Consider the following 20,684-nt stretch of genomic DNA (forward strand, 5'->3'; position numbering starts at 1 on the left):
TTTGGGAGCTTTTCCCGAAGTAATGTTATTTTAGAACCAAGCTAGTCTGTTTCAGTTAGGCCATGTTAACAAAGCAAGATAAATATTTATTTTGAATTTAAAAAGAGAAAAAATTAACTCCACCTGTTCCCAACTGTTTAAATCAACTGCTTTCTGTATGAGTTTTAATGATTAGAATCTCACCTAGGAAACTGAGATCTTTGTTAGTACATTTACTTATATTCAGTATACTGTGAGGGATTGATATTAAAGAGGTATGTTCAGGCCAAACCCTTCCCTCACCCTATACACTACCTCCATTCATGGCTGTTTAATGTGCATTTAAGAAAGACTTATGAGAAAAACATTATTATTGGCACCTAAGCAACATTTTTGCAAATTGTGAGTGACACCACTGTTATCTATTAATAAAGAGCTTGGCACCCGTGAAGCCTGGTGGCACCCTGCAATGGGTGCTCTCCCACACTCCCAGCCTGGTGACTACCATCAACTGTCCTCTATATTCCTGTGTCAGAAAGTCTTGCTACGAGATACTACTAGACACTACTAGATAAGGAAACCAAGAAGGAAGACTACATGTTTTTTAACAAGATACTTATTTACTTTATGATGATTCAAAAAGGGGTCTGAGTAGTCAAGTTGAAATTGTGCCACATCAGAAGTTCTTAAGACAATCTCAGCTTTGGCACTTTGGTCACTTTCAAGTATCTCTTTTTGGTATATTCCAAACTAGTGGGCTACTATGCTGCCAGCTCCTCACCTCAGAATCAATGCTGAAACACAGCATCTTGAAAGAACAAAAAAACAACAACAAAAGGAAAAAAAAGATATTTTTATTCATTACATACCCGTACTGAGCAACAAGAACACTGTGAAGATTTCCGTAAGACCAAATCATTGCTTTATAGAGTGTTAAGTAACAGAGCAAAATTAAAATGGCATAGACTTGTGAAATATATTAGGAGTATAAATAAAGTATGCTACCTAAAACTAATTCTGATCAGTTCACAAGATACAGATATTTGGAAAGGGTTTTTTAGAATTTATTTTCAGTATACTCAATGTATTTTTAATCTTTTTATCCTTTAACTTTTCTTAGCTTTGATACAAAACTTTTAATGGCATTTGAGGTAAAAGCAGTAAACATGAGAACCTGTGATAAATGAATCTTACCTCATTTTAGGTGCCTAATTAATTAAATTTTATATTAATTTATGCAAATATTTTAATTACTGTATATAAATTTATTGCATTAATAAATTTTTGATGCTCTAGGGTATCAAGACTGAACTGTCAGATATGATGTTGGACTTAGAAGACACCTCACCCTTCTGGAGAAGGTGAGGGAGAGCCACTGGAATGGCACTGGTTGTCTAAACAGGGCTAGATGCCACAAGCTCCTAAATAGCTGTTGGGTATCCATTATATAGACATCTTTATAAGAACTAGTTGAGCTAGGCTGTCTATAGCAAATGGAGAAAAACATTAATTTATTTTTTCAGGATATGACTAATATTCCCTATTTCAGATACATACTTTAAGATTAAATTAACCTTCTATCTAGATGCCCCTATAAAGAGGGGTATAGACAAGCAAGGCAGATAGATGGAATGATCTACATTTGGTCATACAGGTTTTCAACCTTCTTTCCATAGCCTTATGTCACATATGTAAAGTAGGCTGGTCTTGAGATCCCTGAACTAGTGCTGACCAAACCAGCTCCAGAGCTGTTAAACCTTATCCAAATGGTTCTTACTTTGAGTTAACTAGCCCTGGATTTTTTTGCTTTGGACAATTGTAACAGCTGTGATCAAAGAGTTAATATTTCTATGTAGAGCACATAAAGGTGCAGTGTTTGATCCAGTGCATCAAGTTAGGCTTCCAAGCTAGAATTTAGACCTCTTGCATGATTGGTATTTTCTATCATACGGGTTATACATAGTGTCTTTCACTACTGTGACTGTTATGGATTTCATTTTATAGATGTTCAACTTTCTCCCAGTGGCTTGGGAATGTAGACATCTTAGATATATAATTTAGTATTTAATAGCTAATTACACTTACAAGTCGAAACATGTATGCAGTACATACTGTATATCTAGGCCATACAATATTTAAGTCCCTCTTTGGAATTATCCAGTTCACCTTACATGTAGTAACAGTTGCTTTTTGAATGTGATATTTGGTGAAAAAGGAAGTCTGATAGCATTTAGGTTTATGGAGTAAAGATAAACTTTTTCATGTTATAGATTTACTCAGTAAGTGTTTTATACACCTGGAAATAAAAGATGCCTTTCTCTTCATTTGATTTTATGTCTTTCATTGGCCAAATCAGATAAACTTTTTCCCTTGGAAACTTCTCCTTACATAGATAGTCTTTACATTTTGACAATGGTTCATGTGAATAACCACTAATTGTATATAATCTAAGATTAATGCCAGAGATATTAACCCCCCAAAAGATGAAAATTACTATAAGCTTAAGTTTTTAAAGCATGGAAAAGTAGAAAGCAGACATGAGATATGATGAGATAATCTCATTTTTAAACGGAGACAAAAGACTCGCAGAGTTTGAGTCTCGGGGAATCATATAGGGAAGTAATAAAACTCATAAACATTTCAATTACTGCCTAACATAAATGACATGCTAGAACTGTCTGATTCAGACAAATTACCATTTCAAGGTATTTATAAATTCTACCAGTATCTGTACTAGAGACTCCATGAGAACCATTACTTTCAGAGCATAAACACTGTAGTTGACTTATGACAGTTTATAAATAAGATCATTTAATTTTCCAGTTCTAGTCCTAAATATTAAGCGAAACAAAAATAATCTCTAAAGTATAAACTAAGGTAGATTTGAATTGTATTTGAAATACATACTTTACAACTATGGCTTATTGATAAAACACTTGATTAAAAAGAAGAAATATTAAACTACATGGAAATTAAGGTTAGTTTCAGGCTATAGGTTTCTAGATTCTTTTTCCAGTTTATGCATGGAGACTAACTTGCACAATAAAAAGAATTTCATTTAGCATCACTTCTATGCCTGCAAAAGGAGGGCTATTGTATTTGATTCTATTCTTGATTTATTTTTCTCTCCTTTGTCTCTTTAGGCCAACAAATTGATAACATCTATGTATGAGATCAGCTTCATTAATTGTGCAGACATTGCAAATAGTTTTTCAATTAGGATAATTTGTAAGCATTTCTAGGACTGGAGACTAAAATTATTAAGCCTTTGGGGATAATTGCTGCTTTCTGTGCTTTTGGGCTGTCAAGTGCAATGGAACCTTGATCTTGATCAAGGTTTAAAGACAATATTTAATACAGATAAAAATAATTACGTTGATAGGTATATCAATCAGCATTCTCTTGCTAGGAAAATTTTCCCCTTTTAAGCCTGACATTATCACAAATTGGACAAACATCAGTCGTCATTACCTAGATGTTTCTTGATTCAAGGATTATTAGTTGCTTGCATTTTAATTGGTTGAGGATGACTTTGTTATCTTTGTCCAGTGAAGACAGAATGTTAAATACATTTATGCAGCCTTAGCCACTCAAAAACCTACAAATATTATGGATTTAAATATTGTGGACTATTTAAGAGACTTAAGATAAAAGCGTAGTCACTGAAGATAATATAATTCCACAAAAGCCAAATTCATTTATGTAAGTCGTAACAATAGAAATCAGGGAATAATACACCAGAACAACTTTTGAAGACATAGTGTCCCAACAGGCAGAACAAACTGGAGAATAACATGGCCTTTGTAAAATGAAGACTTTTTCATAGCTTCACAGTGGGGGAAAATTATCAATGAACCTGTACCTGCGTTAGTGAATCTGCATATTCATAATTTCTTTAAAAGGGCGTTAATACTGACGCAGCAAAGTTGACAGATATTAATTACAGAATCACAGAACCACAGAATCACAGAGTCACTAAGATTGGAAAAGATCTGTAAGACCTGTAAGAACTTTGGTCGACAGCCGGCTGAAGATGAGCCAGCAGTGTGCCCAGGTGGCCAAGAAGGCCAAAGGCATCCTGGCCTGTATCAGAAATAGTGTGGCCAGCAGGAGTAGGGAGGTGATCGTGCCCCTGTACTCGGCGCTGGTGAGGCCGCACCTCAAATCCTGTGTCCACTTTTGGGCCCCTCACTACAAGGACATTGAGGTGCTGGAGCGTGTCCAGAGAAGGGCGACGAAGCTGGTGAGGGGTCTGGAGCACCAGTCTTATGAGGAGCGGCTGAGGGACCTGGGGTTGTTCAGCCTGGAGAAGAGGAGGCTGAGGGGAGACCTCATCACTCTCTACAGTTACCTGAAAGGGGGTTGCAGAGAGGTGGGTGTTGGTCTCATCTCCCAAGTGACTAGTGACAGGACAAGAGGAAATGGCCTCAAGTTGGGCTAGGGGAGGTTCAGGCTGGATATTAGGAAAAATTTCTTTACTGAGAGAGTGGTAACACACTGGAATAAACTGCCCAGGGAAGTGGTGGAGTCACGGTCACTGAATGTCTTCAAAGAACACCCTGGAGGTGTTCAAGGAACGTGTGGATGTGGCATTGTGGGACATGGCTTGATGGGCATGGTGGTGTGTGCTGTGGTTTTTTGTTTGTGGGTTTTTGGTTTTTTTTTTTTTTGTTTCTTTTTTTGTTTTGGTTTGTGGGGGTTTTTTTGTAATGGTTGGACTTGATGATCTTACAGGTCTTTTCCAACCTTGGTGATTCTGTGATTCTGTGATTTTCCAACCTTAGTGATTCTGTGATTCTGTGATCATCAAGTCCAACCATCAACCCAACACCACCATGCCCATTAGCCATGTCCCACAATGCCTCATCCACACGTTCCTTGAACACCTCCAGGGAGGGTGACTCCACCACTTCCCTGGGCAGCCTGTTCCAATGCTTCACCACTCTCTCAGTAAGGAAATTTTTCCTAATATCCAGCTTGAACCTCCCCTGGTGCAACTTGAGGCCATTTCCTCTTGTCTTGTTGCTAGTCACTCAGGAGAAGAGACCAACACCCACCTCTCTGCAATCTTCTTTCAGGTGATTGTAGAGAGTGATAAGGTCTCCCCTCAGCCTCCTCTTCTGCAGACTAAACAATCCCAGTTCCCTCAGCCGCTCCTCATAAGACTTGTGCTCCAGAATAATTGGTACAGTGAAACCTATGCAGATCACATAAATGTGTAGATGATCTAGCAACATGGAACATTAAAATGAGTTACCAGATTCAAGTGCTAAATAATGTGTGGGAGGGACTGGAAGCAATTAAACTGCAAAGAAACTATGGAACTCTCCTGAATTATTAATTAATACTCAAGGAAAAAAGAAAACTTCTGTCTTTAAGGATCAATACCCATCCTTGCTTAAAAGATGTAAAGACAATATTGGCAATTGTTGGGAAAAGCAGTGGAGAGCAAACCAGAAAGTATCATAATGTGTTTTCATCAATCAGTATGGACCCACATCTTGACTATGGAATAGGTTTATTATTACGTCATTTTAAAGATAATACAAAGAAAATATGTAAAGAAGGGGAAAAAAGGCTCAGGGGTTTCGACAAGCTTCCATGACCAGGAGAAACAGTCCAGTTCAGAGCTCTTCAGTTTGGAATATACACTATGCACAGGCTTAAACAGAGACTATTAAATCATGAATTGCATTGAGAAACTACAAATTAAATAATTTTTTCCTATTTTTGATGTACTAAATTCAGGAACCCCTAACTCACCTAGTAGTGAAATTGCTAGGCAAACATGATACGCTCAATGAAGTACTTATAACATTAAAAAACATATAGTGGAAACTAATTTTGTCAAAGGATAAAAAGGTAAATGTTCAAAAACATATTAGACAAATTCATGAAATATCCTTTATTAGGACAGTAAAAAAAAATTCAGGCATAACTTCTCTTCCTGGAAGTCTTTAAATAGTGATGAAACAGCCAGTAATGGTGATATGAGACAGATGCAAGACATTCTGATTTTTGACCTGATTTTTTATGGCTGGTTTTGTGTTACTTATATGATGCAAAAACTCACATATATCTTGAGAGTAAATAATCCTGAAGTTATAACTATAATGCACTGAATTAAAAGAAGATAGGAACATCATATTCTTTAATACTGCATGACCATTTCTATGATAAACACCCATTTGTCTTAAGGCATTCCTAACATAGTTATTAATAAATAAGTGTTCAAAAGAGATCAATACATTTTAACTGCATGACTCCCATTGAAATCAATTAGTCTCCCTGAAGAATGGTGAAGAAAACAGTTGTAGAAATGAAAGAAAAAAAATCAGAAGAAACAGCTTAGAAATAATTTTTGCTACATTTGGTTTTCACCAGAAAATTGTTTGGACTTCATAAGTCTTGCTCTCTTCACAAGAATACATCTTCTGGCTCCAGAGACATAGGAGACTATAGAATTAAAATATCACTTACTAGACAAGATGCTGCCCATTAATTACAGTAAGAACTGGGATACTCAAAAAACACCTTACAGGGTAAAGTATTCATCAGAAAAGATATTTGAACACTTAAGAAAAAAATAAAAATCATACCACATTAAGCATATCAGGTTCTTGATCTTTTAAAACAAAGGCAATGTTTTCCAAGTCATTGAATGGATACATTTTGGTTTTCCCTTAAATTCAACTCAGTTTAAATATATATGGTTTCTAATACGTTAATTTTAAAGAAGTGAGTCCCCATTTGGGAAAAGATAAAGGTATCTTATGTTTTATTCATACATTTCCCGGTGTGCAGAATGGATTTTAGAAGGAAAGAGTGGGAGGAGAAACCACTGGTTTGGAAGATATATTACATGTACAACATAAGAGATGAAGTTGCCAGTAGTGGAATAATAGTAGCAACATTCAGATTTGCAAAAGCCAGACCATGTTTGCCTCTGGTAGATAGATGTGAAGAACAAATATATTTTGTTAAAAAAAATAGTTATTGATTACACCTTGATTTATTTTAATTATTTCTTCCCCAATCAATTTAACAGATTTCTGAAGTATTGTTTAGTAAAATGCATGGCATTTTTTACAAAAGCATGGCACAATAACACAATTTGAAGGGGTGGTTGGTTTGGTGGTTTTGTTTTTTTTTTTTTTTTTTCTCCTCCTTTAACACTTTAACATGACTTTTTCATTTGGGAGACCCAAGCCCAGGCATTTTTGGATCATTGATACGTTTTATTTTGTCAGCTTTTCTCTAGGTTTGGACTGGATATTAGGAAAAAATTCTTTACTGAGGGAGTCATCAGAGTGGTCAAACATTGGAACAGGTGGCCCAGAGAGGTTGTGGAATCATCATCACTGGAGGTGTTCAAAAAACATGTAGACATGGCACTGCAGGACATGGTTTAGTGGGCATGGTGGTTTTGGGTTGATGGTTGGACTTGATGATCTTACAGGTCTTTTCTAACCTTAGTGATTCTGTGATTCTGTGTGTGACTCTGTGAAAAAAAAAAACAAATCCTGGTTGAGCAACTCACCTCAATTTTTCTGGAATTGGATGTTCTTATAGGACATTAATGAACTTGTCACCTGTCCAACCAGCTTTATTTTTAATCTCCATTTCACCCATCAGATTCCACAAACTCTATCAGTAACACAGTATCCAGAATCAAAAAATCAATAAATGCTTAAAAACAGCTGTTGAGAAAAAGAGTATCTGTAAGGGAAGTAGTGAAGTAATTCAATGCAATGAAGGTAAGGAAAGACACCTTGCATTATTTGCCCAAGAGCTACTAAGTGTAAAAGGGGGAGGCTGCACTGCCATTTGTGTATGTTAATTTCCTGCCTTTTGTTATACAGCAACATTCATGGCAGTGAAGATTCCAGTCTTCCTATGAACTGTATTCCAAACTAGGCTGTCATAAAAAAACATAGGGGGGAAAAAGCCCAACAACCCTCAAATAGAAACAACTGTTGTTACCTTAAACAAAAAGACATTATTTTAACTTGTTTTAACTTTTCTACATCAGAATACGTATCTGGTATCTATAAATATCTTTAGTAAGCTTTTTTCTTTTTCTTTTTTTTTTTTTTTTAAGAAATAAGGCATTTTCAGGAGATAAGGAACATAGTTTGTGCTGTTTCTAGCATTAAAATTCTCCTCAATTATAATGACTTACTCATTTTAAGACTTTACAAATCTTCTTTCTATAAAACTTTTTACAAGGCCACATAGTGATAGCACAAGGGGTAATGGCTTTAAACTGAAAGAGGGTAGATTTAGATTACATATTAGGAAGAAATTCTTCACTGTGAGGCTGGTGAGGCACTGGAACAGGTTGCCCAGAGAAGCTGTGGATGCCCCAGCTCTGGAATTGTCCAGGTTGGATGGGGCTTTGAGCAACCTGTTCCAGTGGAAGGTGTCCCCGCCCATGGCAGGGGGATTGGAACTAGATGATCTTTAAGGTCTTTTCCAACCCAAACCATTCTATGATTCTACGAAATTCATATCTTCAAAATCACTGGGATGATAGTGTTTGCTCTGGAAGGAAAATAAATGTTTTCTCTGTTAAGGTAGAAGAAACTTTAATTGGAGAGTGCTATTTCTTTTTTCTGGCTTGGAGAAATTTAAAGAACTGAACTGAATCTAAAAATGGTTATTGCTGGCTTAACCCAGAGCAACTATGCCATTTTATTGTAATCAATATAACGCTGGATCTTGGAGTCAGAGCTGCTTTCCAAGCTAGGAATGATTTCCTTCTAGGATCTTTTGGAGGGTATTGCTGCTGGAATAGTCAAAGGGAAAAACAGAAGGAAATATTTGAAGCTAAAACTGTATTTTAGAAGTTCAACCATTCAGAAACTTAAATACCTACTCCTGTCTAAGATCTTAATCTAGTTCCTTGTTTTTAATTAGTCTTTTAATACAGCAAGAACTACTTCGACATAAACATTGTTCAAAGTGTTATCTCACCCAAAGAAGAAAATTAGTAAGTAAAAATATCACTTTACTTGAATCTACTTTACCTGTCTTAAAACTAACACATACTTATGGAAATTATGTACTACATGTAATCATTCCATAAAGGAATTTTAAAGCAGGAAGTCTGCAAGTACATTAATGAAAAAATTAATTGATTAGAATGTGTTAGAAATTGCTATCAATTACATAAAATCATATCTGTAATAAAAACAATTATTTTACTAGTATTAACAACTTAAACCACTGATTTTATGTAACCATGAAAGCATTGTCCTGATATATATGCATAAAGTTGTAACACTGAGAAAACTCAGCTGTTTTGATTTTTTCTTTTTTTTAGCTTCTGAGTGTATATCATTACTGCAGAAGTCAATCAGAATAACAGCACCTTTTTTTTTTTTCCCCATAAGGCTGTTTTTCCATTATCCATACGTGAGCTTCATTCATAAAAGAAACATTGCTTTGTTTTGGTTTTTCCTCAGCTTAGTCATAATTCAGAGATAACTTTCAGAAGCAGCATAAAATAAAGCTCCAAGAAGGACTGTATGAACCACTCTGAACCTTGGTATTCCGGAACAGCATAAGTCAAAGCTGAAGCCTACAGTTCAACCTCAAGTAGCCTATATTATATTTGGAGAACTAAAGAAGAAAGCATTTCAGCACTTTTTTATTTTCTTTGTGCTATAACAAAGAATCTGAGGAGAAAGGAAAGGAAAGGAAGGGAAGGCAAACAAGGGAAAAGAGAAGTGCTCCTTGTCAAAAGAAAGCTTTGTTCATACTTTATATGTTTTAAAAAAATGATCAGGTCAGCTTTAAATACTCAATTTCTGAAATTAAAAGATAAACAATTTCTTACTGGTGGGTGATGGGGGGAGAGATCTCTCACCTTCTGCTTCCTAGAGGTTTGCTCCCAGTGAGCCCTGGTGCATTCTAAGCAAGTGAAGTAACAAAATAAGTCATGTCTACTTATGGTAAGATCATTCAAACAAGCTTAAAATACATTTTCATCCTGAAACCTGTCAATATTTCCCAGACAGCAGTTTTCCTTAAACATATAAAAGAAGGATTATAAAAAAGAATCATTAATATTGCTTATGATCTGAACTTCCAGACCCAAACTGGAATTAGCTTCTTTATTAAAAGGCATTCAAGTAACTTCTGATTCCCTCCTAAAATGGAATAATTTGTTACAGAATTACACAGTTGGTGTGTAAAATTATTTTATGTAAACAAATGTCACAAACCAACTGTGTAGGGTCACTGATGATTTTCTAGATGAATGATTCTCAGCCATTCCAAGGTGGTTAACTATTAGTTGAAGAAAACAACCACTAAGTTACATTTACTATGAAACCAAAAGTATATTATTAATAAGCTCAGTTAATTTTTCATATATTTCAAGAAGCTGGCAAAGACTAGTTGAACTAGAAGCATAAAATGCAATGAAAATGTAAGGGTTGGAGTTTGCTTTCTTTTTATTTTAGTTTGTTAAGTATTTTTGAAAACCATTTATCTTTTGTGATCCATTGCTGTTGTGTTTTTGATACAAGAGCTGAGAAACACTGCTTTACAAGTAAATTTTCATTACTAGTTTATGGTATTCTCTTCCAAATCTGCAGATTGTAGGAAATCTGTGTCTATGAGAAACATAAAGATCCATTTCTGCAGTATAAAAAATCTCAAAGTTAATTTCAGTAAAATAAAGATAATGTCCTCAGACAAGGAAGAACACTACAACATGTTTAGAGGAATTTAATTAAAATCATTAGGGTAGCAACCCCCCAAACAAAAACCCAAAACCCCATAGTGCAGAATCTAGCAATTCCTGCATTAAATATATTTTCTCACAGGAAATGCATTACTTCTGTCACTTGCCTTTCTCACTATCTACTGGTTGATTTCAGGTAAAAGTTTAAGGCATTAAACCCTTGAATGGTTTCCTTTATTTGTTTAGACAACGAGCATAGCATTGATCTAGGTTTACCTTTCTGAGCGGCCTTTTTCCATGACTTCTTGACAGTTCTACCTGCAAAATTGTTAGATTGATGAATAAGGGTTTTCTGAGGGGTTTTTTGTTTATTTTAGTGTTTCTTTTCTCCCGCCACATGCTGCTTCTTTCCCACAGCAATTAAATAATCTACAACAGTTGAGCTAATGGCCTAGCAGATTAAATGAAGGGGAGTCTTTACAAAGCCCAGTCTTTCTGAGGCATAATCAGCTCTGAAAATTGGTTTGATTAAAGTCTGATTGTCTTCAGACCATGAAGTAATACTATAATTTGGAAAAAAATCTAGCATATCTGAAAATGTATCAATATTTCGCATGTAAGTTGGTCTAATAAAATATATTGTTTTCCCATTACAGACCTGATCTTATTCAGAACATCACTTTATCTAAATATGAATGACAGCATTATATTTAGATTTTGTATGAAACTACTGCAGTCTCATGGTGGATAAACCATGGAGCTGAGTGGCTGAAAGCGTGATTTGGTACAGCTTGGAGAGATTGATTTTGTGTGGAATTTCTGTGGGCTAAAGTGCACAGATTGCTTTTAATACATTCATGCGATATATATCATAAACACTCTCATGGCTGTACAAGATTCTCAAGCATATTTCAGTCCTGCTCTCAATAGAAGCACCTCATCAAATGAGATAGGGTAAATATCATCTAAGTTCAGACTTTCACTTGGCAGTTCAGCTTCTCTTCAGAGCTGGTGGAGAAAGACAGGCTGTTTCAACAGATGACACAGAACATATAATGTAGGATATGTGCTCTGAATGAATATAAGGCAAGGAATCACATGCCTCAGGCTGCTAAGCTTGAGGAAGTTAGTAGCTTTTTATAAAAAATCTCTAAAATCTTTAAGAGAAAGTGTCACCCTATATATTGATATGATGTCTAGTTCAGATGTGATTTTTGATGGAACTTGTAAATAGTACTGCAACACCAATAGAGTTGCTATTGTCAGTAGAGACAACTAATCAGGAAACCCTCTGGAAAGCTGTTCATCAGTTTCAAACACCAATTTTTAAAGCAGATTTAAAATTATTTACAACCAAGGTAAGAAGTCCAGCAGACAGATAGTATACAGAATGATAATACAACCCTTTTTCTACATCCTTAAAAGTCTTGCTTTTTAGAGTATTGTTTCTACTTATCAATATTCTGTTTATCTACGTTAATTTATTCAGTATTTCAGTTCTGAATTGTACATAATTGATCGTAACTTCAGGTCTCCAGTGATGACTTGGCTCAACTGCCTACTGCAATTTAATTTTGTTTTCAGGAAGTTAGTTTCATCCTCAAATCAAAACACTTGCATCAACTGTGCTGTTGCAGACATGTTGCAATACTTGCAGCAAATCTACTGAATGTTCTTCTATACTACTAATGAAAAAGGACATTCAAGTCACTTGTTTATGAGTTTTATGAGTCTACAGTGTTGTGAATATCTAATATGTGTAAAAACTGGTTCATATCTTGTAATACAGAAGTTATATGGCCTCAACCAAATGGGACTTGCATCAAACTTTTTTAAAAGTGTACAAATATTGAGGGGAGAAGAGATGAGAATGAGAGGAAATTTGAGAAAACTGCTGTTTCCTGGTATAGTGGAAAGTGTCCCTGCCCATGGCACGGGGTGTGGTACCAGATGATCTTTAAAGTCCCTTCCAACCTAAACTGTTCTATGGTTCTATGATTCTATGAAAATGTTCACCGTCCAGTGGCAGCTGTACATAAGCTTAGAAACCCAAAAAAATGCAATTGAAATCTTGCTGACTGCATGCTGTCATCAAACAGGAAATAATAAGACAGTAACAAAAATTAATTACAATATACACAAAGCACAGAAAAAAAAAAAGAAAAAGAAAAATAGACCCATTGCAATAAGAAAAATGTGGAAAAAAAAGGAAACGAAAGAGAATAAATAAAAAATTCATACAGGAATACAGCATGACAGGCTGCCAGTAGGATGGAGAAAAGATAATGCAGTGGATAGTCTTAAAAAGTGATGTCAAACAAGAGATACTATGGTAGACAAAGTAGAGAAAAATGCCTACTGGAAAGATGAATAGAATGCATCTAATCATGACTACAACATGAACTGCAAAAGATAGAATTGGAAGATATACTGTATCCATCCAGCAGTGAAATCAACATGGTTTCCCCTTTGCTATTTCAGATATGAAAAGATAATGCCAATATGCACCTTTGAAAAAGAAGTTTCAGAGTAGGTCTACACTTTGTGGTCATGGTATTCATTATATATTAACTGCCATTACGTGTACTCTAAAATTTCCATTTCTTTCTCCTGCACATCTGTGCTGCTCCAGCTCTCAGAATACATTTGCTACATTCTTTCCAGGCACTCCACTTTTCACTCCAAGTGAACTGTGTGCAAAAAGGAAAATTAATGCTGCTTTAATATTGGGAAGCAAGATATAAAGTAGAATGCAGTGGATATAAAAAAGGAACTTTGACAAGATAAAAAGAATGGCATTGTTATAAATTGCATTTAATTTTCAGAAACATGAGTAAACAAAGCCTTGGGGTTGATCTACAGAATGAACTGGAATAATTCATATTGACTTAACTTAGCAGGACTGTGGGGACTTTATTATATAATGCAGAGATACTCTCCAATCTTTAGGACCCAAAATTCATATTGAAGCATGACAAAAACTTGCAGTGAAAATGCTAAAAACAGTCAAAGGGGACCCTGAAAATGTACACATTTGCTATTAGATTTCCAAGGTTCAGATTTCTTATTTAAATAGTCTCCAAGAAAAATGAAATGCTTTTATTTGTACATGGTGGAAGTAGCTATGATTCTAAAAGATGTCTGGTCACTTTTTTCAGTGGGCTGCCTCTGTCCCTCTGTAAAGACAGCTATGCTTTTCTGAAATGTCTGTAAGATTTATATTTAAAAATTATTTTTAGGCAGAGACCTAATTTTTCTGAATATTCATAAGGATCAAGACACAGACAGGATTGTATAAAGTGTAATTAATAATGATGTACCTCATTACAGGGCCCAAAAATCTTGAGCTTGTGTTGCTTGCAGAGAAGGACATGCCCTTCAGAAAGAGGTACTTGAATTTCATCATAGCAGAAGTGAAATGACAGAAGGGTCATAACAGCAAATGATCATATACAGACAGGCAAGAGAATGACAGTGGAGCAAGCTGTAAACTGGTGTGACTATGGCATTTTATAACAGGCAAGAATTAAGCTGACAGCCTTAAGGCATATATTCCATTCCTGAAAATGAAAACAGTTTAGAAGAGGTGCATTTGAGTCAAAGGGAAAATAAAAATGGTGACCATGCTGCACCTGATCTTTAGAGAGAGGGGATGGGGAGTAGAAAGAATAATCAGTGGAGGAGGTGCAGTTGTGCACATATCAGTTTACATCAGTTTCTATCTGATTTCTGGGACAAATTACTGCCCGAAGCTGATGTACACAGGGCTGCTAACTAGTTTCTTTAATTGGTTGCTTTACATGGAGTCAGATAATATTATTAAGCAACAGAATGTTATAATGAACTGAGGATTGCACTTGAAAAATAAGCTATGTTATTTTTTCAGGCTGGTAAAACACAGATTGCTTTCAGTTATTTTTCTTGGCAAGACTGTTGTTTCCGTCCATAGCCTGTCAAGCTAGCATAGTACCCAGATGATTATAAGGCTCTAGGGCACCTGTATAATTCACATTAGAGTTTAACAGAAATGTAGTGAGTAATATTTATATATTTACATTTCAGATCCTCCTCCATTCAAATCAAAACACAGCTGTTATATTTTTACCCTGACCATTACCCCATGAAATTCCACTCAGCCAATATCTCCACTCATTGCCAGTTTATAGTAACACTGCTGCATTTCCCTTCTTGCTAACCCTTGTATAAAGCCTTCTCTGAACTAACATATTTTTTATAGCCCAAATAAGAAAGCAGTCTACCAGGGGATAGTTTTGCTTTTCAATGGTCTAGCATAATAATTGTTTAAGGTATTCTTTCTTACACCACTCAGGCTTACCAGTGAGGTGTTATTTCTCTTACCTTCAAACCTGCTTTCTTCCTGCCTTCCTGTTTGCCATGTGCGTCATCTGCAACATCTGCGGTGACTTTTCTACAATGACTGAGAGCACAGCACTAAAATGTCTGAATTCCCTTATTGAAAATTTACTTCCCAGAGTTGTTAAATGGTTTTCTTTTTATTATTTTGTGAATAATAGAGACTTAACATATCAAAATTATGTGCTAAGTCTAGTGTGTACATAAGGAAAACATAAATATTTTAGATTTTGGTGGATATATACTTGCAAAGAAGATTTTTTTATAACTCCTCAGATAAAGAATGACTTTTCAGTAAGTAAATATACTGTTGATTGTGAAATAGTCTCCCCAAAAAGCTGTGTTTTATCTTTCCTTATCTTCAGTTAAGCATGACAGAATCTATTTTTAACTTTGATAATAATTTTAGGACCCTACAGTTTGCTATATTCACTGACATTATTCATATTAGTCACACAATTTAAAGACAGAATAATGTGCCCATGTATTTATTGAATTATGAATTCACTCATTCATTCATTATGAATCTTTGAGGAAAAAAAAAGTTGTTTCAAGAGTGTAAAGAAAACATACATTTAGTCTAGGTGGTAGGTCATTGAGGAAATGTTTTATACTGACATGTAAAATGTGTGATATTTTTTAGAAACATACTGAAAAGCAGTTTGAAAACGTGAGTTATGAACTGGACAAAACCCACAAAATTAAGGCAATGAGACATGGAAATAATTAGTTCGTTTCATGTGAATTGCACCTAATGAGACTACTTCTCAGTTTTCAGCTAGATTTTGGAGGTGATGTTTGAATACAAAACCTAACAAAATATGTTACTGATAGGAGTTCTTGTTGCTTGAAGGTTTTTGTTATGAAATGCTATGCTACCTGGTATTACTCTGATAAATTCTGTTCTTTGTTAAGATTAGATCTCTCTGCTTGGGGGGATGCTGTGGTAGGTAGAAAATGCAGAAGCTGCATGGAGGATTTCTCCATATAACCATATTTCTTTTAATATATTAGAATATATGCATTAATCAGTTCTTGTCCCTATCTGTTCTATTGAATAGACCTACAACTTGAATGAATCTGAGAACTGTATGGTTCATTTATCTGCCAGTTATTATTTAATAAGCAAAATACCTGAGGCAGTTTTACTTAGGACTTTTTTCAATTGCTTTGCTAGAATGACAATAACTTTTCTAGTAAGTATTTCAGATATACTTTTATTTTCTCCCATTCAAGTGTTACAGTACCACAAAAGATGAACAGGAAAGCATTAGAAATTAATCCAGAAAGTAGAGAATTAAAAGAGGGCTAAAGACAAGAATCTTAAGTTTAAGGTTGTTGAACATCAGTCTATTTTATTTGGAGTAGGCTTATCATTGGTGTGGAGCACAATGACCCACAGCATAACACTGATGTCCCATTGGCTCCATGGAGATCTTTTCAGAACTTTTCTAGGTCTCTGGCTACTTCTCATTGTTAATGAATGAAAATGCGTAAGAAAATAGAAGATACATTTGTAATTTTAGCGTAAATCTTAGACCCCTCTGTTGTAAGAGTCGGTGATATAAATTATTTTGAATAAATCATAATTATAAAATTGGAAGCAGTTCTAAACTTTAGGGAACAGTAAAAGCTCTATGTTGTCATGCAAGTGCTTGTGCATACACACACACAGAAGCCATAAGAGCAAAAATCACTAGTGTGGAGGGCTCAAGACCTGACATCAATTTGAGAAAATAACTTTCATCAAGCAGTACATTTAGTACCAGATAGTTTATTAAGTCTAAAAATATTAGCCATTCTTAATCAATTTTCTAGTCATCTTTTTAAAAATGAAGTTTATAACAACAAAACCCTTGCAGGATGACTCCCTGTACAAAAGAATGGTTGTTTATTACTTCAAAGAAGAGAAATTATTCTCTGAAAGACTGTGCCTATAAAATAATATAGTTAAAATAATTCTTATATATACACATATATTTTAGAGTGTGCATTTATATGTACACACAAAATTAGGTTACTGAAATCAGTCCCAAATTTATGATTGACTTTATTTCAATTACAACTATACAGGATATGATAGTTTGCGTATTTTTTACTTGTTTCTCAAATATTTACTGTTAGTAAGAGCTAAATGTTATCTTTCTGTTGAGTTGACCAAATTGCTAAACAAAAAACACTTTTTACATTAGGAAGTCCTCAGCTGCCTCTGAGCATATAAATTCCAGAAAGAGATTTTTATCTTTCATAAATAGGAAGAAATTCTAGTTTTATTAAATGGACATAAGCGGGAAAAACAGATCAGCTGCCAACACAAAAGTTCCTCTCCAGATATGAAACAGAAGGAGCAAATCAAGCTGATTATGGATTGGAAGTAAGTATATCAAGTTCAAATTGTGTTGTAAATTCAACCATTTAAACAAAAAGTGCATTCAGTTTAGAACAAAAAGGATGTTAGCAAAAAGAGCAGTGTTAAGTCATTATCCTCTGGGCTCGTGACGAAAACAGAAAGTGGAATGGAAAGTTAGGAGGAAATGCAGGTAAAAGGGAATACAGCGATGCCTGTATTGATTGTACAGCTCCACATGAAGGTCTTTGGGGGTAACACTGATTTCAGGGTCTGAAGCCTTTCATTTTCTACTGGCTGCTTGTTTTTGCCCTTCTAATGTATCTTCCACTTTTCCAGCAAAATTTTTTGTGCAAGCACATGAACTAGATCAAGAAACTGTCAAAGCTGTTGAAATCTGATGGTTTGGGTGTTTTTCCTTTGACTGGTTCAGTTCCCCAATCCCGCTCAGATGTGGCTACAGAAACAGGTTCATCAGCTGATGTAGGGGAAGTATCTCGCAGTCATATGAGAGGAAGGAAGAGGATACTAAAACCAAACCCAATGGTGGAAAAATTCACTGGAGGCCCTATCCTTAACAAAGATATTCTTTTTTAATAGCACATGATGATTTTTCCCACAATCTATCTCCTTTCATTTAATGCATAGTTGTAGCTTTGCTCATGGTTTTTCTTCTTCAGTAGAGCTGAAAATTTTAGTTCAGTATTAATAAAATAATTTAATACCAATTATAAGAGTTTTAATTTCTTGTAAGAAGGATGACTAGTACTTCATTTATTGACCTAATAAAACAATTTTGGACTAACAGAGGAAAACACGAGTTGAGAAAAAAGGTCATGGAAGCAAAATGCAAAAAAATAGTATGTAAGTAAATAGAAAGATCTACTTGCTCACTACCAAGGAGAAACTGACTCAGAAGCTGCTGGATTTTGCAGATTTTTAGTTTTGTCTTCAGTCTTACATAGCGAGCAAATTGAATGTAACAGTATCTTTTGACCAGAGTCCGGTATTTCTAACTGAAGTGCCCAAATGGGGTCATAATGAACTTAAATGTCCAAAGAAATCTACAGTGAAGAACAAAAGGACTTTTTATCCCATGAAAACAATGTTTCTTTTGTTTTACTTCTGCACAGCAAGTTTTTGATAAATTTCCTCAATCATTTCAGTGCCAGCAAACTGTAATATTTTTGAATTAAGATAGACAACAATCTATTTATGGTAGTAGAAAATGTGTTCTGACAAAATAAGAATCCTGAAGTATCTTTGCCCAACTGTATAAATGAAATACAACTACTGTATTCTTTTTAAAGTTACAAAATTGTTTAGAGTCCTACTTGTTATAAAATATTGTGTTCATCTGATAGTATAATAAAACCTATTATTCTCTAGCCTTTTAAACACAGAAAAGGCCTTGAAATTGCATGTCATTATCTAGCCTGAACTTTTAAACTTTTTATTTAACTAGTTAATGCAACACAACATAAGACAACTCACAACATCATTTAGAATACATTTTCAGGGGAAATTTTTATTAGCTTGGGACTAAGCTAATGGCCTCAAGTTGCACCAGGGGAGGTTTAGACTGGATATTAGGAAAAATTTCTTTACTGAGAGAGTGGTAAAGCATTGGAACAGGCTGCCCAGGGAAGTGGTAGAGTCACCATCACTGGAGGTGTTCAAGAAACGTGTGGACGTGGCATTGTGGGACATGGTTTAGCGGGCATGGTGGTGTTGGGTTGATGGTTGGACTTGATGATCTTACAGGTCTTTTCCAACCTTAATGATTCCGTGATTCTGTTAGGGTTGTCATCAAATTGATTTTTTCTCCTTAGCTAGGATATGACAAAAGGACTCTGGCATCTGAAATTGTCTGGATTTCTCACACTTTAGACACCTTTGGTAAAATGATATAAAGCACAGTAAACAAATTCTATTATTTCATTTAAGTGACTACAATCCTACAGCAATCCACTGCAATACAGAAAATCTCCAAATGCAGAACTAATAAAAAAGACAAGATGGGAGACATAGTGTTGATGCTTACACATCGTTTCTTCAGCTACTTATAAAGAAGATTCTGACAAAGTGAATGCAATGTAAAAGGAAGCATCTTTCCCCATCTTCTTTATTCTTTGTTTTTGCCTTTCTCTCATAGCTCTTTTTTCCACCTAACATGTAGCTGAGCAAATTGAATTTCCTAAAGAATGAGCTGAAGGACTCTAAACTGAGGTCTGCTAACATTATGGCTAACAGAAGAAAAGTGGCATAATTCTAAGTAAGTGTGGGTACGCTATTTCCCTCATCAAAGATATTTTTACAGCCATTAAGATTATTTGACTGTTATTAATTAAAATAGTAGTCTTCATCTGAATGTTCTACTGCTGGGTAAAATTTTCTCATTTCACTTACTTAAATTCTTGGAGTTCAAAGCTGTAGAATGTCAGCTTTTCATCTTGTGTAGCTAGAACTCTTCCTTTCTTGCTTTTTTTCTTTTAAAACACTTTAGAAAAATGCTTCTTGTAAGCAGCCACATGTGTCAGTGTCCTAGTTCCACTAACATCTCTCAGTCACTATGAAAAATGATGATGCAACAAATTAAATTTGCAGCAGCAGAAAAAATCACTTTGCTTTTCCCTGATAATGAAACAGCGTGGGTTTTTTTTTGTTTGTTTCTTTTGCAAAATGGGAATTGGTGGAGAAAGTAAAGCATACAGCATGGAACCAGGTGGAATTAAATATTTACTATCATCTACCTCATGCAACAGCTAGGTCAGAACCATAGAGTATGTGATAATGGTGAACTCTTCTCCAAAAATTGCTGCTTATGATTTTTTGTCATTGAAGATGTCATTTGTTCTTCAGCTTAACAAATAAAATGGACAGACTTCAAACAGCTACATGTTTCTGACTAGTGAATTATCACCATGGATAACATGTGACAAACTACAAAGAAATTGATCTTTTTCAGTACCAACTTTAAATTAAATAGAAAAAAAAACAAACTATGTTAGAAATGAAATAAAGGTGACTAGAAATCCCCACTTAGGCCTGGGACAAAATGATAAAGTCTAATGAAATAATTCTTGCAAGGTTTCCAAACCAAGGGCTTTGTTTGTTTGTTTGTTTGTTTGTTTATTTGAAGAATGAGGTTTTCATTAACCCTTTCCAAAGTGTTACCTAGCTGTAATCAGAACGTAACTGTAGAGTTTGTATTGCAACTAATATTTACCCAGTTTTGAACTCTGTGAAGAAAACAATGAGACAATATTTTTTTTTCATTTCCCATTTTCT

The sequence above is a fragment of the Gavia stellata genome, chromosome 1, assembly GCF_030936135.1.
Source record: "Gavia stellata isolate bGavSte3 chromosome 1, bGavSte3.hap2, whole genome shotgun sequence".
Taxonomy (NCBI): domain Eukaryota; kingdom Metazoa; phylum Chordata; class Aves; order Gaviiformes; family Gaviidae; genus Gavia; species Gavia stellata.